This window comes from Carassius auratus, chromosome 25, assembly GCF_003368295.1.
Source record: "Carassius auratus strain Wakin chromosome 25, ASM336829v1, whole genome shotgun sequence".
In the NCBI taxonomy this organism is placed as follows: Eukaryota; Metazoa; Chordata; class Actinopteri; order Cypriniformes; family Cyprinidae; genus Carassius; species Carassius auratus.
Window position 1 is genome coordinate 12,418,950 of NC_039267.1, and position 17,961 is coordinate 12,436,910.

The 17,961-nt window shown below is 36.3% G+C and overlaps 1 long non-coding RNA gene across 10 annotated transcripts; it reads right to left on the reverse strand.

Annotated features, from left to right (window-relative positions):
* Window positions 1-127: 127 nt before the first annotated feature.
* On the reverse strand, window positions 128-16,925 carry LOC113043374 (uncharacterized). Of its 10 annotated transcripts, none has more exons than XR_003275721.1 (7): window positions 15,153-16,599; window positions 14,885-14,902; window positions 13,250-14,679; window positions 9,685-9,787; window positions 5,477-5,604; window positions 2,229-2,324; window positions 128-1,877 (listed from the first exon to the last, which is right to left on the reverse strand). It is a non-coding gene; the product is annotated as an uncharacterized LOC113043374 (long non-coding RNA). The 10 variants fall into 10 exon arrangements; XR_003275722.1 differs by lacking the exon at window positions 15,153-16,599 and adding an exon at window positions 14,987-15,142; XR_003275723.1 differs by lacking the exons at window positions 13,250-14,679; window positions 15,153-16,599 and adding an exon at window positions 16,613-16,925 and having other exon boundaries at window positions 9,685-9,798.
* Between the last annotated feature and the right edge of the window lie 1,036 nt (window positions 16,926-17,961).

Consider the following 17,961-nt stretch of genomic DNA (forward strand, 5'->3'; position numbering starts at 1 on the left):
TCACGCTAAGTTTCGTCTTTTCTTATATCCGAAAGGCTCTTAACACACATAAAACATTTTCAATGTATCACAAAATAGTGTGAATCGTCCAGATTTCCCCACACAAATAAGCAAGCAGACTCTAAAATAACTCCAAACATTTTATTTTCCCTGACATGGGATAGGGAATACAGAAAACAAACAGTTTGATTACAAAATACGTGATTCATACCTTTGTCACATGAACGACAGACCTCCAGCTTTTAGGTCTTGTAACAAAATCACACTTAAGACTCACACCACATGTAGGCCTACAGCTTGTTTCATGTAAGAAAATAGCTCAACAATTATTCAGGGTCGAACAGTTAATGCAGCATATTTTTTTTCTCTGTTAACTATACAGAAATGACATTCAAATTTCGAGAAATGCAGAACCCACACGTTATTACGTCCTTACGTCGTGTACACTGCAGCAACCACACTTGACTCATTTTACTCAATTCAGCTCAAACTGTTAAGCACATTTAGGGGTTACATGATAAACAACAGCAAAGCATACAGATATTATAATTATAAAGCAACAAAAAGAAAAGACACTTAAGGCACAAATAATCAAACTGTGCACTAACAGTGCTTTTTTTTTACTTTTATTATTATACTACAAAATAATACTTTAATAACTGATGCAAAATGTAGATATTTTACTTAATTATCTTTGCTTAGACAAACCTTAAAGCACAACATTTTCGAGATCAGACACACACACACACTCTCCCTCTCTCTGTTTCACTCTCTCTCTCTCACACACACACACGCACAATCACACACACGTTTTCTCTCACGTAACGCATTATACATTCCAGCTTTCAGTCCTCGACGCTCACTGATCTACCACAGACATCGTAAGAATAACTCGACACCTATAATCTTTATTCTTTAATTTAAACATATTTATCTGTCCCCCTTCATGCACTACCCAGCCCTCTTTGACCCTTTGGTAATTCCAACAATACATATTTCACATTTACTATGCTCAAAATGCTCCCTAAACACTAGTTATGAAACCTAATTACATGTAAACAATTTAATAAACATATCTCGCGATAAACGTTTAAAAGCAACATAATCTCGAGTTCTGAGCTCAGCTGGCCTTGTACGTGATACGTCAGCAGCAGCACATGTAGTGAACAGCGCGCGCCTGGCAGCTAAAACTCTCCCTCCAACTGTCTACAGCTTCATATTACATTTTAAACAAACTATTAGAATCCCACAAATATGTAAAACATGTCACCCTCACAATTATAAAACACCACAAGCTAAAAAAAACTCACGTCTGTAATTTCCACACAGACGCAGACGTTTCCTACGTTCGCTACGCACATGTTCTTATTATCACAGTCACAACAAATCCATTTCAAGATACATATAGTCTGTTATTTAATTAGAAGCAATACGATTAAATCAGACTGCGTTTGCCCTCACGTAACTTACTACACAACTCACCACAAGCGCTCATGTGCGTCTCGTCTCTACAGTTTCTCTCATTCAGGTGATCAATTACTACAAATGTATCTATGCATGGTGTTATGTGCAAGTAAACATTTTTTTAAAGCTTAAATACGTACTACATAATTTCCATATTTCCTTACGTCTCAGAGCTCATGCGTCTCAGACGTTAAAGACGTCTGCAAGTGACAACGTAAACAAGTTAAGCTCATTTATTAAACCCCATGTAGTTTACAGACAAATATTGCAAATACCTGACGGCGTTATGTTGTTCCTACAAAGTTATTAATTTGCTGAATATCCATTTACAAGGGTAAAGCAGTCTAGCTGACGTTGGGTTGACCTTGATCTTTTGTGCAGGATACAAGGTAAAGTTTTCCCAGTTTTTCATCCTATGGGGGAAAAAATAAAGCACATTTTAGTGATTATTAACGTAATATCCTCTCAATCATACATCATTTATGTATCATCTAAAAAAACATAATGATAATAATTGATGGTACTATATTGCACTAAAATACATTTTAAAACACATATTTTAAGTTGTTATCACAACTACTGCTCATTCATAAAATGTAATATTTTATCCAACAGTTTATAGTACATTTATAAACTGAAAATGATTATTTTTCTCTATAACATATACTGAGAGGCACATTCAGAGACTATACTGTCAGCTTGACTCAGGTCACATTACCTGGCAAAAAATAAATAAAAACTAACACTGACAAAATGCCACATACCTTTTAATTCTTCCCTCTGACATGTGAATGTTGTAGATCAGATGATTAACCATAGGACTTCACCACGGTATTCTCACGCCTGAGGCCTTTGCAACGCTAGACGGGGTTTGAAAGAGAAAGCATGCAAAAACAGATGAAGATTTATGATTTTATCTATCATTAGTGATTTAAGAACATTTAAAGCAATATAAATATTTGTTAAGGGTGTTTAATATATTGTATATTTTTTTTTGATCACAAACAATATGACACACAGACACACACACACACACACACACACACACACACATGCACCACAGATGCAAAGACATCATGTCATTTTTTTTCATGCACATCCACGTGTATTATGTCCACTTTCATCTCATAGGTTTTATTAGATTTCAAACAGCCTTTTAATTTTAATCACATCTGTACAAATGCTAGTGATTTACAAGTCTTTGCTAGTTCCTTTCTTAAAAATCTACAATTTGTTCAAATTAATATATTTTGAAGCAAAACTGCTGTGAATTACTAAAGTAAAGTAAATCTGTATTTTAGATTAAGATAACAATGTTTAAAATTATTCAGCGTCACTTTATTTAATAAAAGAAGCTTACATGTAGCAAAATAACTTGTAAAGTACGTATGTTAGCTTACTAAACACTTAAATATAAGACGTGCGTCAAATATATTTACTAAACTGTACAAATTGCATTTGAAATCTAAAATGTAATAAATATAAATGTAACTAAATCATATCGTCCTTTATAACTGCATGTCTTCGGCTCGTCGGGCCTGCCGTCTTTTTCTCAAAGCTCACGCATATGTTTCATGACCTCTTGGCCATGTGCTCACTAACGTACACACACATCCAGCTCTCTACATGTGCGCAAGCAATCATACACAAGCATTCTGTGCATATTTACACACACACTTGCATTTACACACACATATATGCATGCATTCACACACAAGCATTTTTTAGGGCCTCTACACAATCACATAAAGCCTTACAACACAAACAGACACATCCATGTGCGCTCTTCAAGATACGTAAATAAGCACACACACTTATATTGTCAGAACAATTGAAAAATACACACACACTCACTCATGTACGTTCTTATTCACACAAAACCTTTTGCACACACACATAGAGGACTTGCATAATGATATATACACACACAAACACTTTTTGTTCGTATACGACTTCACACACATACACCATCTGTAAAAATGACCAAAATGAACATGCTACACTCAGACACGTTGCTTTTGCGCTCATTTTGGTGCACACATTAGTTTACCTTGGTAGATTTTTATACACACACCGCAACTTATACATGTTTTACACATGTATATGCAAACTAACACCAAGCACTAAACTATATGTATGCACTAAACTAACACAAACACACACATTTCTTATGCATTCTTGCTGATACACAATCACGCACACACACTCCCATCTCCCACTGATGAAACACACACATCTGCCTTTACATTCTCTAACAGACATATACACACACACACACAAGACATCTTGCACACACATCCACAATCCACAAAGCATTCTGACACTTGCACACACATTGCCAGTGCATTTTGTGTGGGTATGCAAACATATGACACTAGCAACACATCTCACATATGTGGGCACTGGAGACACACACACACAAACAGATCTGGCCTGCTGAATGAAAATCTGCTCATGACAGTCATAAAAACAACGTCACTATGGTCAAATATGTTTCCTGAGATCCTCCATACTTCTCTCGGTACATACTAGTTAAGGGGTACAATATATAGTATGTTAAGTATCAATATCAAATCAGATAGAATGATGACAATTAGCTTTACTCTCTCTCTCTTTCTCTCTCTCTCTCTCTATATATATAAACCTAATGATAAACTGAATATTTCAATAATGATAACGCTGAAATCTCATAGGTTGCAAAAATTCTTATATTATAAAATTCTTATATATAAATATATATAAATATATATATATATATATATATATATATATATATATATATATATATATATATATATATGTATAATATTCTAGTGCATCAAGTACTACTGTCTGAGGTTGCGTGCTTGAACGTCTGGTTTTGTTATACGTCAGTCTGCTCAGTCTGCTGGCTCTATATTCATATACAAACTAAAAAATACACAAAAATGATCAAAAACAGGCCACAGGACTCACACAAGACTTTAAAAACTCATGTGATGGCTTAAAAATGTGCATACTACCTCAAAGTCTGCAGTAGGCTGAAACTGAGTGACAATGCTGATTAGTTCACTGGTTTCTGTTCATTTCCACATGATTAGTATAAAACTAGTTTCTGTTCAGTTGTTAGTCTTATTTTTAAAGGATGTTTTTGCATTACTAAAGAAGAACAGCTAAATGTCAGATAAAATCCATACTAAGTATTTATTCATTGTTTAATGTCAGTTTAGTCGACGTATCATTAAACAACTATGAAATACCAAATTTGTACAAACATACAGGTAAATATGTATTGCTTTCACTTTAACAAATATATTGAATTATTTCTAACTTATTTCTTCAGCAAAGATTTTTGTGCAATGCCTCTGTTTTTGATACATCTCTTCTGGATTTCTGGTATTAATAGTTTAACAAAACTGATTAATACTTTTCAAATTCCTCTGTACGTCGTCATCTTTTTATGTGCCGCTGGAGCCATCAGACCTGACCTGTCACATCTCTATTGTTTTTTAACTTTATATACATGATCAGCAACCATTGAAAAACATATATTTTTTGTCTTTTACCACATGTAATAAGGATAATTTCTCTTTTGGAAGACTTTTCAATCGAAGCAGACGATGCAAGGTTGCAAAAACAGGACAGAATGTGAGCACATGAAGTTTTCGCTTAGTTGATTTCTCGACAAAGAGAAAGATTTTTACATTTCTAAAGGTGATTTTATTGCATCATCTGCTCAAAAACCTGAATTCTGCTTCTTTTCTTATTATTCATTGTGTCTTGCAAAATTAAAGGTCTTTAGTCTTCTGAATGACAATTTTTGCACATTCTCTAGAACTGATTCACATTTGCCAAATTATCTCTTCAGTTACACATTTGATCAGTCACAAAGTTTCACCCATCAGCAAAGCCTAAGGTGTGAATGCATGTCATGGGACAGAAACTGCGTTTTGCATTACAACTCATTCGAGGGCCGGACACTCCCATGCTTCCCTGTAGATGTTTTTGAGTCTAAATATGTGTTGGCTGATACCTTGTTTATTGATAATCCCCTTCTTTTAACCTCCAACATCTTCTATTCCTGTCAGCTGTTACTCCCCTACCATCCGTTTGGCTTCACATCTCACTTTTGCATAGACGTCCAGTCATCAGCAAGATTTTCTACAAACAAAAGACACAAACAATTACCAAAAAACATTTAGACATGCAGGCAAACATAAACAACCCCCCTCCACACACACACACAGCATCTACAATATTTATTTGTGCTAAAATGGTTGATCTTAAAAGAACAATAATAGTACTGTCATTTCATATTTAATAACAACTATTTTTTATAGTTTTAATGGATTTGATTATAATATATTTTCTTATTTTCAATTGTTCTCTATGTACATGAATGTGTTCTAACACTTTAAAGTTAGAATATTTTCTCCATTCATAATACAAGTTTTTTTATGCATCATATCCAAATATATATATATATATATATATGGCTGTGAAATACTAAAAGCAGTTTCATCATAGTGAGATTTTTTTTAAAAAGAGCCAAATCTTAATATACGTATGTTTATGTTTTATGAAAAGTAAGAGTTTTGGTGCCATTTAGTGATGTTTAAGTAACTGAAAACTTCACATTTAAATAATGTAATTTACCAAAAGATTATATTTAAAAGCTGGAATTAACTGGGAGTATGTAGACACGAATATGATCTGCTTTTGCACTGATTATGTAGAGAGCACATTAATGCCGAGTGAATGCATGAACGTGTATTTCTGCGGCAGTGAGGTCATGCCATCTTCACATGACGGGACCACCCTCTTAGGAACAAGCAGACACTCCCCTTCCCTAAAAATTCCGCCCGGAACTGACTCATCCCTCACACCTTTCCTGACTCATCCATGCATATGGGATTGTAAGAAAAGAGGGAAAGAAGGGACGCGGGCCAACTATGAAAATATTCCTCTTGTTATTGTTATTTGTTGTTAGAGCAGGTCAATGTTGGCATCCTGTTCCTGTGGACTGATTAAAATGACAGTTAAAGTAAAAAATCTACATCATGTCATTTTGCAAACAATTTACGAAAGTCGAAGAATAAGGTGGAAAGGCTAAAAATGTTATTTGGTGTATAATAATGAAATGTGAGGAGATTAAAGTACATGTTTTTGATACGATATATCCCCTTCAGACTGAAAAATAATACGCTGAGAGGGACCACAGGACATGAGCTGAGGAGAAAAAAGCGTAAAACAGTGTGCTCCGTGACAAAAAACATGTTTAATAACTGCAACATCAGATTTTGAATCATAATAAATAACTGAAGCTATAAATAATTTGTTTGTGATGCTTTTCAGTTTCATTTAGATTGTGGTTATTAATAGTTTAACAAGAATTTATGAGTGTTAAAAAGAACTCAATACCGTTTCGATAAAGTAGAAAATAAAAAAATTAAATGACACATTATTTGTTTAAAACAAACAAACAAACACAACATTGAACCATAGGGTCTTTTCTTGGAGACGTGCATCTTTAATAAGCTAAAAGTGATAAAACCAGGTGACGTCTTTTGCTCACCCAGATAATCAATGAAGAAACCCATAGCTAAGTTATCAAAAAACATAGTTGTTCTCAATAAATGTGTTTGTTTGAATCAATTCTTAAAAGGGAGAGACATATGAAACACATACAGCATAGCCAGGACTAAGTCTCTCTCTGAGAAAAAAAAGTACCTACGTCTAGTGCTGGTGAGATCTGAACGCATCTCAAGTGTCAGACCACAGGTGTAACAAAACAATATAGATAAATATGAGATATTATAACAATAATATTCATTTTGATAAGTGTTTAAATCTGCAATTAAAAAAAACTGTTAAATGAAAAAAGCGCACTGTAGCCAGTGCTGCAATCCAATTCTAGCTTCACTAAAAATTTTATATATTGTGTGTTAAATATGAAATCTGTAACTGTTCCTTTCTAAATCTGTATTAAAACTCTTTTTCTCAGATTGTTTAAAAAAAGGAAGACAGGAAAAAAAAGGCTTGGCTAATTTTATCTTCTAGAGTCTGTCGTACCGTCCGGCCTGTGTTAATAACTGCCCCTTACTTTGTCGGTGATAAATATTTTTATGATACCTTTATATTTTTTCAGTTTAAAAAACAATGATCTTAAATAATCCTTGCATATTATTCTAAACCCACCTGCAATGAACAATACTTTTAAAATACTGTTGAAAGTAACACACAAAGATCTTTAACACCACAGGAAACTAAAACTGTTGACGAGCAAATGCATATATCACTTTTTCAGCATATATAGCTTCGTTTTTAATATTTTGCAGCTTAAACTGAATGCTCGTATAACTTAAGTAATCATTTCATTTAAGACTAAGACAATACAAGTCTGTGTAATATAAGTAGCAGCATGCAATGAGAGTTAAAACATACACAAAAACTCCCAAATATTTTAAATCTTTTTGTTGTACTTAAAAACACTAAAATATCTTTTTTTTTTATCTACATATGCATACATATATGAAATGAGTGTGTGTGTCTCTGTGTGTATGCATTTACGCTCATATCAAGTACACTTATACTTATGATAATGTATTTGCATTCTAACTAATGCAACTAACTAATGCTAATGTGCAATAAATAAATTTAAGGTGTATTAAGCATACATATATAACATATGAACCAGAGCAGTGATCCAGTTCACTAAAGAAAAAAAAATCATGCTGTATTTTCCATAACAAGCAATACCAATAAAAGTTTCATAAGCTTTTCTATCAAAATGTATAATTCTCACATGTAAAGACTAAAATAATTACTTTTAAAGGACCATGTAATTGTCCTGATGCCAGGGGCGGTTCTTTTTTTAATCATATCACACCAAACAAATTTGGATGAAATGCGCAGTTTGTGATGTAAATTCTATCTATCTATCTATCTATCTATCTATCTATCTATCTATCTATCTATCTATCTATCTATAGCATGCTGTTTCGTCACCACGCGCACTGGCTAACTCTCTCATCAGAAACAACAAAGTGAAGATGTACTAATATGAGTAAGATATTAATTTCACAATGTAAACAGCTTTAAAGATTATTACAGGACTTTTTGAGAGTGCTTGAACTTGCTGGGCCGCAGTGAAAATGTTCTTTGACAATGTGAACGCTCCTTGCTCTCTTTTTGTGCAAATAAAGTGTTTTTGTCTAATTAGTAACTTACAATCTTTTTTTTTATTCACATTGAATACAAACTCAGTCATATTAAAAATATTTTATGACACCCATATCTAGTACTTAAGTGAAAAGACAGATTTTTATACAATGTTACTAGATTACACTATTAGGATACTTTGCCCATCGCCCATTATACAGTAGATCACCTAACACAATCTATAAAGGTGCAAAATGCATTTACTCACACATATTTGAGAATCAAGATATTTCATGATATATTTTGAATTATAAAACCCCTGTTGAAAAAAAAAGACACCATTAGAAATTTTTTAATGGTTTTACTGGTTATAATGGGACTTGTATTGGTTTTACTGGAAATGGTAATGGACCCTGATGGTCTCTATTGGTAATTGGTTGCCTTCTATTGGGGGCTTGTTAAAACCAATAAATCCTAATGGAATTTGTCCCAAAACACACTACAGAAAACAATTTTTTAAAGGTTTTAATGGTTAAAAGTTAATGGTTTGTAATGTTTTAATGTTATTTGTTGTGTTTCTTTTAAGGTTTTAAGCCTATATCAGTTATACAGTGGTATTGTGGCTGCTGTGTGTCATGTGTCACATGACAAGCATGAAAGCCCCCCTGCCTTCACTTGTGCCCCCTCAAAAATGATGCCCCTGACACTACAATACAGTAGAAGTAATCAGCTGCTATAGAGTACTTCTAGAGATTGCAGTGATATCTGACTGTGACAAATGAGTGAATTAATGATACTTAAAGTACGTTAAGATGAATTTTAAAATTCTGCCCCCTAAAAGCACAAGTGACCCCTGTCTGACCCCCACCCCTTTACTGTGGTCTAGAACCCCCCATCGCCTGATGCACACTATATACACACTTTACTAACTTTTCGACTGTTTAATTGTAAATACTGTCAAAAATCTACCAAAAAATAAAAACATTCTGTCCCTGCTACAGGTTTAAATGCTTAATGACAGACAATGATATAAACAGAGGTCACTCTCGCAAAGGGCTGTGACTGAAAGAATGAACTTACGAAGACAGTGACGTCACGTTTGGGAACGTTCTGATTCGATTTCGAGCCGTTCATTTCTCCCTCCGTTACTTGACACGATGGATGTCTCAGGTTTTGTCCTGCCCTGTACACAAACTCAAGAACACAAAGTTTTATATAAATAACAGTAGGATCGTTTAAAAGCGCAATGTGAGAAGTTTAAATTCTTCTGGATAATAAAAAAAGCCTTTTGCAGCTACATCGTGCTAGTCTGTCCACGGAAAAAAAAAAGTTTGGATACGAGGAGTACGAGAAAACGATTTACTCACTAACGACGGACACAAGAAAAGTGTTATTAAATGCGTTTAAACAGTACAAAAAGACATATGTGTCAATAAAAAAAATCTTGCCTGTAAACTTTAAAACCTAACTGTAATAGCTGGCTTAATTTGTTAGTTTAGAAAAGTTTCTTTCACTTTTTTGACCACTCGGAATTCAGCCCTTAGTGCAGAAAACTCGGAAATCTCCTGAAATCGATTAGAAAGTATAGAAACTATTGGTATAAGTTAATAAACATGCTGTTCAAGCAAAATGAAGAAAATGCACGTATGGCGTAGGAGCGTCCTCTTGATGCTGTTTAAACAGTATTATAATACTTCTAACCCCCATTTAATCAGGGATTCTTACAGTCAAATATTATATAATGATTTAAGTTTATTAGGTAACAAAAATCAGCGTTTTTTTTTTACTTCTAATATCTGCAAATTAACCTTTACTCTCCGCTTGCTTCCGAGTAAGCATCAAGCGAATCACTTTAATAAACGCAAAACGAACACTTACATTATTGCCTTTTACAGTTTAGCCATCAGTAAAGATCATTTTTAGTATAAGGGTTTTGTAAAGTTTCACTATAACGTCGAACTAATTTTCTTTAAGTATTAGAAAGAGAGAAAAAAATGGTTAAGTGAAATGCAAAACTCCTTAAAGTTAAAGTTTTCCAATATTTCTTCACCAGTTTCAGGAGGACCTCTTCTTCGCGTCATTTTTAATTGTGCTAATTTTATAACCATATAATCAAAGGCGATGCATCTTTCTTATAATACAATAATGTGTGAGGGAACACATACGGTTGAGACGAAATTAATGTTAGTCTGACCTGAAGGAATTTAAGGTTGTCGTCACTAAGGGACTTTGGAGCCTTTTCCAAATACTGTAGCATATAATAAGGGCATTTGTACTTGCACTTCCTCTTGCATATAGGCCAGGGGACAGGTGAGTGTCACCAAAAACGGGAAATGACTTATGAGGTACTTGGGGGACCTGCCTTGAAGATGGTAGTGACACGGATCACGTCACTTCTCAGTTGCTGAGAATTTCTCAATGGACTGTATCTGCATGGCATAAAAACTTTATCACCCAATGTGTCTACATGTTATATCCTGGGTGTGCGTAGGTGTGCCATATTTCATCGAGGTGTCATATTTCCAAATACTGTGTGTGTGTGTGTGTGAGAGAGAGAGAGAGAGAGAGAGAGAAAGAGAAGGAACGAGGGTGTGTAAAAAAGGGAGAGAAAAGAAATAAAAGAAAAGAAACCGAGGAGGTTGGGTAAAACCTTGTTGTCTTTGGGCACCTACGGTGACGTGTTCTCTTACACACACACACACACACACACACACACACACACACACACTGGCACTCTGTCAATGGCCTGATATTTTAATTTTAAACATGTGTAGAACTATAACTGCGTCCGGCAGTGTTATACAGCTTATATGTTATTGCGAACAGGGTGGGGTCATTTCAACATTGTTTGGCTTCTAAGTGAATAGCACACTAACGAGATGCCCCTCTCTCTCTCTCTCTCTTCCCCGAATGGACCACTGTGTTTTCCCACGTGCAAACTGGGAGGCTCGTTGGTGGAACTGTGGTTCTGTTTGGGTGACTTTTTGTAATCGTATTAACGAGAGCAAATATTCTGGCAATGGAGACGCCAGATAATTCTCGACAGGGAGGGATCTTAGACTTTGGGGACGTAAGTGGGAGAGAAGTTCGGCTTTACATTTGAGCCGCAATACAGTGATGACATATTTGCGGGTAAAAAAAATTAAAGTGTTTGTAAAAAATAAATACAGTAATAAAAATAATAACAATAATAATGCAATCATTTGATCCACGCATCGTAGGGAGCATCAGTCGGTGAATGCGCCTTCCGCAAATGCTTTTTGGGGTAAGGGCTTCCCAGCTAGATACTTATGAACAGCAAGCCCAGACCGCAAAAAGATTCGCGAAAGACAAATCGCAGTCTGAAGTCCGTGACATCAAACAGTGGCATCCAGGTGGCTTGTGCATGGCTCTGGTTTCCCAATCCTATTGTGTCCAGACATCGGGAAAAGCGAGACCGCGAAGCCCTTCTCCGTGGCTGAACTGTATCCAACTCATTCACATTCTACGAGCATGGGAAGCTTTGAGAGCAGCCAGCATCCAAATGCCTGTATTCTGCGTGCGAGCGCTGTCCGCGGTGCTGAATTCACTCCTTCCCAGTAGTTTATTTTCGCTGGTTTTTCTAGTCGCTCGTGCCTACCGACGTGGGCTGCGATTATTGCATTTAAACAAAGAAACACATATGATAGAGCAATCATTGAGCTCGTTTCTTTTCGCCTCGCCGTTTTGTTGCTACTATGAAATACATCCTCTGGTTCGTGAAGCCGGAGAACTGAGCTGATGAAGCGCTCTTGGTGAGGAGAGAGCAGTCTGTAATCTGCCCGCAATAAATAGAGAGCAGCGAGAGATTTTATTGGCGCAAACAAAAAATCGTCATCCACCAATCGGTTTCTTGCTCATATAGGGACCCCCCTTTTTGAAAAAAAAAGAGAAAGAAAGAAAGGGGAAACCAAATTGTATTCTAGTTGGCGCAAGTGACCAAAAATATTCAGTGTAAGACAATAACATTAAATGTTTTTATCATTTTCTGTTTTGAAGCCGAATTTGTTCGCCATGTCACGTTTCAAAACATGTTGCTACGTCTCGCGCACACCATGTCAGGTGGCGTGCATTCATGTCTGCAAGTACATCTTCACGTATCCATTCAAAACAGACATTAGAGTGTTTTTTTTTTTTTTTTTTTTTTTTTTAAACGACTAACATTTTGGAGGCGTCGGTTTTCTAATGTGCATGTAAAACAAAGCAGCACATCGCCAGCACGACGACAACAACATGACAGGCTTCTGAGGCAATTTCATTGCATGACCACAGAGAGTTCACTGGTTGATACCACTCAGTGAGGACACGGGGGTCTCTAAACTATCAGCAGAACATAAATTCTATACATTACAGTTGCATCATCGCTTGCAGGCACAACAAACAAAACAATGATGCGTTACTGGGCGACTGGCATCAGAACAACGTTACATAAATGTTCTAGACCCAACTTTACAACAACAACAACAACAACAACATTTTGCAAATGCATCAACAGCATCAACATTTCTCTGAACTTGAGAGAAACAATTAATAGTGGCATGACAACACAGGAAAAATGGGATCCCTCTGTCGTATATTTTGGCCATAAACTCAATCCAGCTGTGGAATGTTACTTCATTTCACTTACCAGTGAAGTTCTTTTCTTGCATCCAACGAGAACATTTGTCAAAATTGTTAAAGAGTGGCTCTTCTCGGAACTCTACAAGAAACTATACGAAGTGGGAGGGTCACGATCTTTATCTGGACAACCCCCCCCCCCCCCACTCAGTCTAAATTCATCCCGAACCAAGCTCTCCCCCTCCCTTCCCCTTAATCACTGATATTCTTCTTGCGCCTTCGTGGTGCAAGGGGAGGTTGAGGTGGCTAGGCAAAGGAGATGTGGCTTGAGATGTAACAAGTGTAAAAAAGGAAGAAGATAAAAAAAGAAAGAAAAAAAATCAAGCGCAGATGCCACCATTATGAGGATTTTATTTGGTGGTCGTATCATTTGCGGACGTCTCCAGTCAGTCACGATTCTCCCCCTTCTGTCTGCACCGCACAGCGACTGCATCTCCTGACGCAGCCAACGCGCACATATTACTCATTATAGCAGTCACGACTCGGATAAAACCGTGTTTCCACTAAAATTACAACTCCAGCATTGACTTAAGAAGATCTTGCTATGTCTGGGATAGGTGTATAGAGAGCCACAGTGTCTTTGAAAAGGTCAAGGTAATGAGTTTTTTTCTGCAAAGATCCGCGGTCATTCCTGGACTCGTTACTCTGGCATGTACGGTTTTAAGTATTTACGCGAACTCACATTTAAATTTTGCCTGTGAATACATGCACATGTCCATTTAAACCCTCTGAAATAATTCGAAATATACTGTCTGCGAACGCTTAAGGCACTTGTGCACGCTGCAGGATTTATAAATTAGACATTTATTAAGAGATGCTTTGATTAAAACAACACTGGCGATCACATCGTGATTGTTTTGCGCAACTGCACAGACGCGTTAGTTTTGGCACAAGACCAGTATTATAGTCCACAGCAATAGAAAACAGTCGATTGCAGTACTGTATAATGAAAATGACGTGGGCGGAAGAGTAATCCATGTGAATCCGCCTATAGCTACACAGTCTCGAGCACATCTGATGGAAGTGTTCAAACAACGTAAGCGGGAACATTGCACAAAAAAAAAAAAAAAAAAAAAAACCTTAAGCTGCATTTTGAGACCGTGTGCCTAGTGGCATCCCTTTCGCGGGTGATGGCCAAAACAGGGCTGGACATATAAGGGCGATTTTGGATGCACGGAACCCCTTGACGCCACACCAGGGCTTCCCTCGTCGGCTGTTGCTGGTGATTTTCCTTTTGGCGCAGCATCTTCCACCTATATTTATTAGCCTGTTTTCCTCTTCACATATTTTGAGAGATATGTCCCCTTACTCTTCTAGTGTTATCGGTTTCCATTCACACTTTCAGCTGTAGCGAAGAGGCAAAAAACGACTCAACAGCGCCGTCAGACAAAGGAGTTTGGATTTGGATTTCACTTATTTACCATTCGCGAGATTCCTGGTCTGAAGAGAGAGTGGTATATTTCATTTTTAACAAGTGGGTGAAAACAACAAAGCACCTGTTTAAGAAGTGCACACAGTATGCGTGAAACGAATGGATGGTGTTCGGTGAGGGAATGGCACGTTATTTAATGCATGCAAGAAATCGTGCAAGAAATCAAATAAACATGTTAACGAACCAAAGAAATCGTCGCGAATGTGTACTTACCAATGCAGGAAGCCCTGGCTGAAAGCAGGGAAAACACAGACATGAGTATAAAACCATCATATGTGAACAAAAACAACAAGCAAGACGAAAATCAATTACTACCCTTGATTCACATCAATCTTCAGCAACACGTCTGAGAAGTTTTCTCAGAATCGCAGTCCCTTTTTATACAAGTGATACCCTCTGCCTATTTCTGGACCACGATCAAACACTGATGCTATTTTTAGCACCCAGTAAGAAAAAAAAAGAAAGAAAAAAAAACACTTACAAAGACATCGCTCAGGAGCGTTACATGGAGTGCATGTAATGTACATTAATTTTGCCTCTCCAACTCCATACAAGGGCTCCGACTTGCCTCCGATGCATCGCTGCAGTGATTTCCCCCCCAAACGAACTGCTTCAATGCCCCTCTTTCTTACGGGCTAAATATTTCTTAAACGTTGGCTTTCTCAGCACAAGTTGTTACTGCTCTCCTCGTTCCTTTATGTTGCTCACCATCCTCTTTATGATACGCGTCTTACGCGGCGTGTCTCCATGCAACTTTCGCTTGGAAACTCGGGACGGATTCGCAGCTCATAAAGAAAACACACGCACGCACACACTCACACAGACGGACCCTCGCGCACAAACAACAGTAATCAGTTGCACTGCGAACGGAATGTTTTTGTTTTTACAGCAGTACTCAAACGATGATAATTAACGCTTGCAGAATCTCTCTTTTTTTTGAGGGCTGCGTCAGTTACTAGGCATTGACGTCACGTTTAGGTTCTCCCACTTCACAGTCTATGGCTGCTGATAACAACCGTCCCTGTTGTGCTTGCAGACAGCCTCGCGTTAATGAAAATGGCTCGGGCTAAATAGGTGAAAGACGGACAGTGTCCGCGCTGCAAGTGACCACAGCCCCGGTTTCCCAGAGCGAAACCACTCCTTGCAGTTGCCAGGCATCGTGAAAAACTCATTTGCCAATGGATTCAGTGGCAGGCGCGCACCACTAGCCTATATGTGTTCTTTAAGCCTGGTAGGTGCTTTGCGCATGTTGGGGTTTTGTTTAGGGAAATCATTAAGAGAGAAAAGTTGGGGATGCCTCGTTTATACAAAGAGGCGTTTCTAATATGTTCAGTTTCTGCTTTAAATAGATGTGATGTTATAAACGACCGTGCAATAGTCACAGAAAGTCTGCAGCGTCTAAAGCTGTCGAATTGCAAAGCACAACACTAAAAGAGAACGTGCAGAACACAAAGTACACTAATTTGACCAGTGCGGTAGAAACATACGGGAGGGAAGAAATTGAGCGTCTTGCCGCATGGTGTCGCCAAACTCCACCCGAGAGCTGCTAAAACTAACGCTGTTCACTTAAAACTGATCTGAAAATCTACTTATTACAGTCTTTTACTTTTTGTGTCTTTATGTGTTAAATTACTTATTGTTATAATCAAAAATATGGCAAAAGTCAAGCAGAGTTTATGTTTTTCTTTTCCCCCCTGGAGTGTCGCTGTCCGTGGTGCTGAAATATTGACTTGGCTATTACATTAAGCTTTATGCAGTGTTTTCCCCACAGACGCTACATTTTTTAAATACGTTTCACACACGCAAAGGCTGTTTATAATATATTAAACGCATGGAGACACCATTTCATCGCTCTGACATGTTAGCTACAAGTGTATGAATGAACAGAAGATCCTATTCATGAACAACACGATGTACTGCGGTGTGCACGGATGCTCCTACCTTCGCCACACTCGGGATGCTCCGGAGTGTTTGTCGGACTCCTGCTGCTAAAACGGGAGGATCGTGAATGAGCGGGCGGTGACGAGTTGTGTGGGGGGAACTGGAAATAGGTAAATATTTAGATCAAGGGCGTAAATATAGCATGTGTCATCATGTTTCCCTTGAAATACATCAGTGTTCTGCCAGGAGTGCCATAAGTGGCGCCTTTGATCTGACAATGAAGCTGGACGTTTGCACCCTCCGCTAAATCTAAAAATACCTCAATTTCGGCTGTGTGGGCTTGAGCTCGCTCAGAGCTTCTTCTCATTTAACCCACCTTACTTCAAATCTGACAGGGACAGCAGTCTGCAAAAAGAGCAACAATGTATACGTTTTTAAAATAAGAATGTTTCATATATAAATAAATGTATTATATCATTATAATTAGTGATAAAAAATAATATATAACATATCTAATATACAATTAAATCATATATTTTTTTAATAAAAAAGGAAATTTAAAAGAAATAATAAAAATTATTTATATATATATATATATATATATATATATATATATATATATATATATAATATATTTTTAATTAAATAAAAACTATATTAATATTATTAATGATATAGTAAAATATCAAATGTATAATATACAATTTAAAAACAAATAAATAATAAATTATAATATTTACAAATAATATATTATAATATTCTAATATAATATATTATAATAAAGATATATTTATATTATTCAGTTATATATTATGAAATATATATGGTATGGAGGGCCAAATTACTCAAAATGAAATCATTAAATAAAGTGGAAATGTATGAAAGAATCATTAAATACATAATTAAATCCATAAATAAATAAATAAATATTTATATGACTGAACAATATATATGATAAAAAGTTCAAGACTGCAATAATGGTAAATTATGATATTAATATTTTTATATTATTATTATTATTATTACTATTATGAAATAATAAAATATATAATGTGTAATATATAATTCAATTTAATAAAATTCAAGACTGATGCACAGTCTCTGTCTCAAATACAAATCCACTATCTGAATAGTGATTTGAGTTCCACAAGTGGTAGTATTAAAAGTCAAAATTAATAGATCAAAAAAGGCATTCATCCCCTTATGTATGATTTTGGGGTCAAAATGGGTTTCCTGGGCACCTTACGTGTGCTCACCAAAAAACACCCTGGTTTTTCTCAGTGCATTACACATAAAGCCAATAATTGTGTTGAATGAATCATATTTCAGAATGTCAATCCTAACGTTTGTCAAGCATCAAGTTTTGCATTGCTCAGATGTTTAATGTGTTCTTCGACCATCAGTATCAG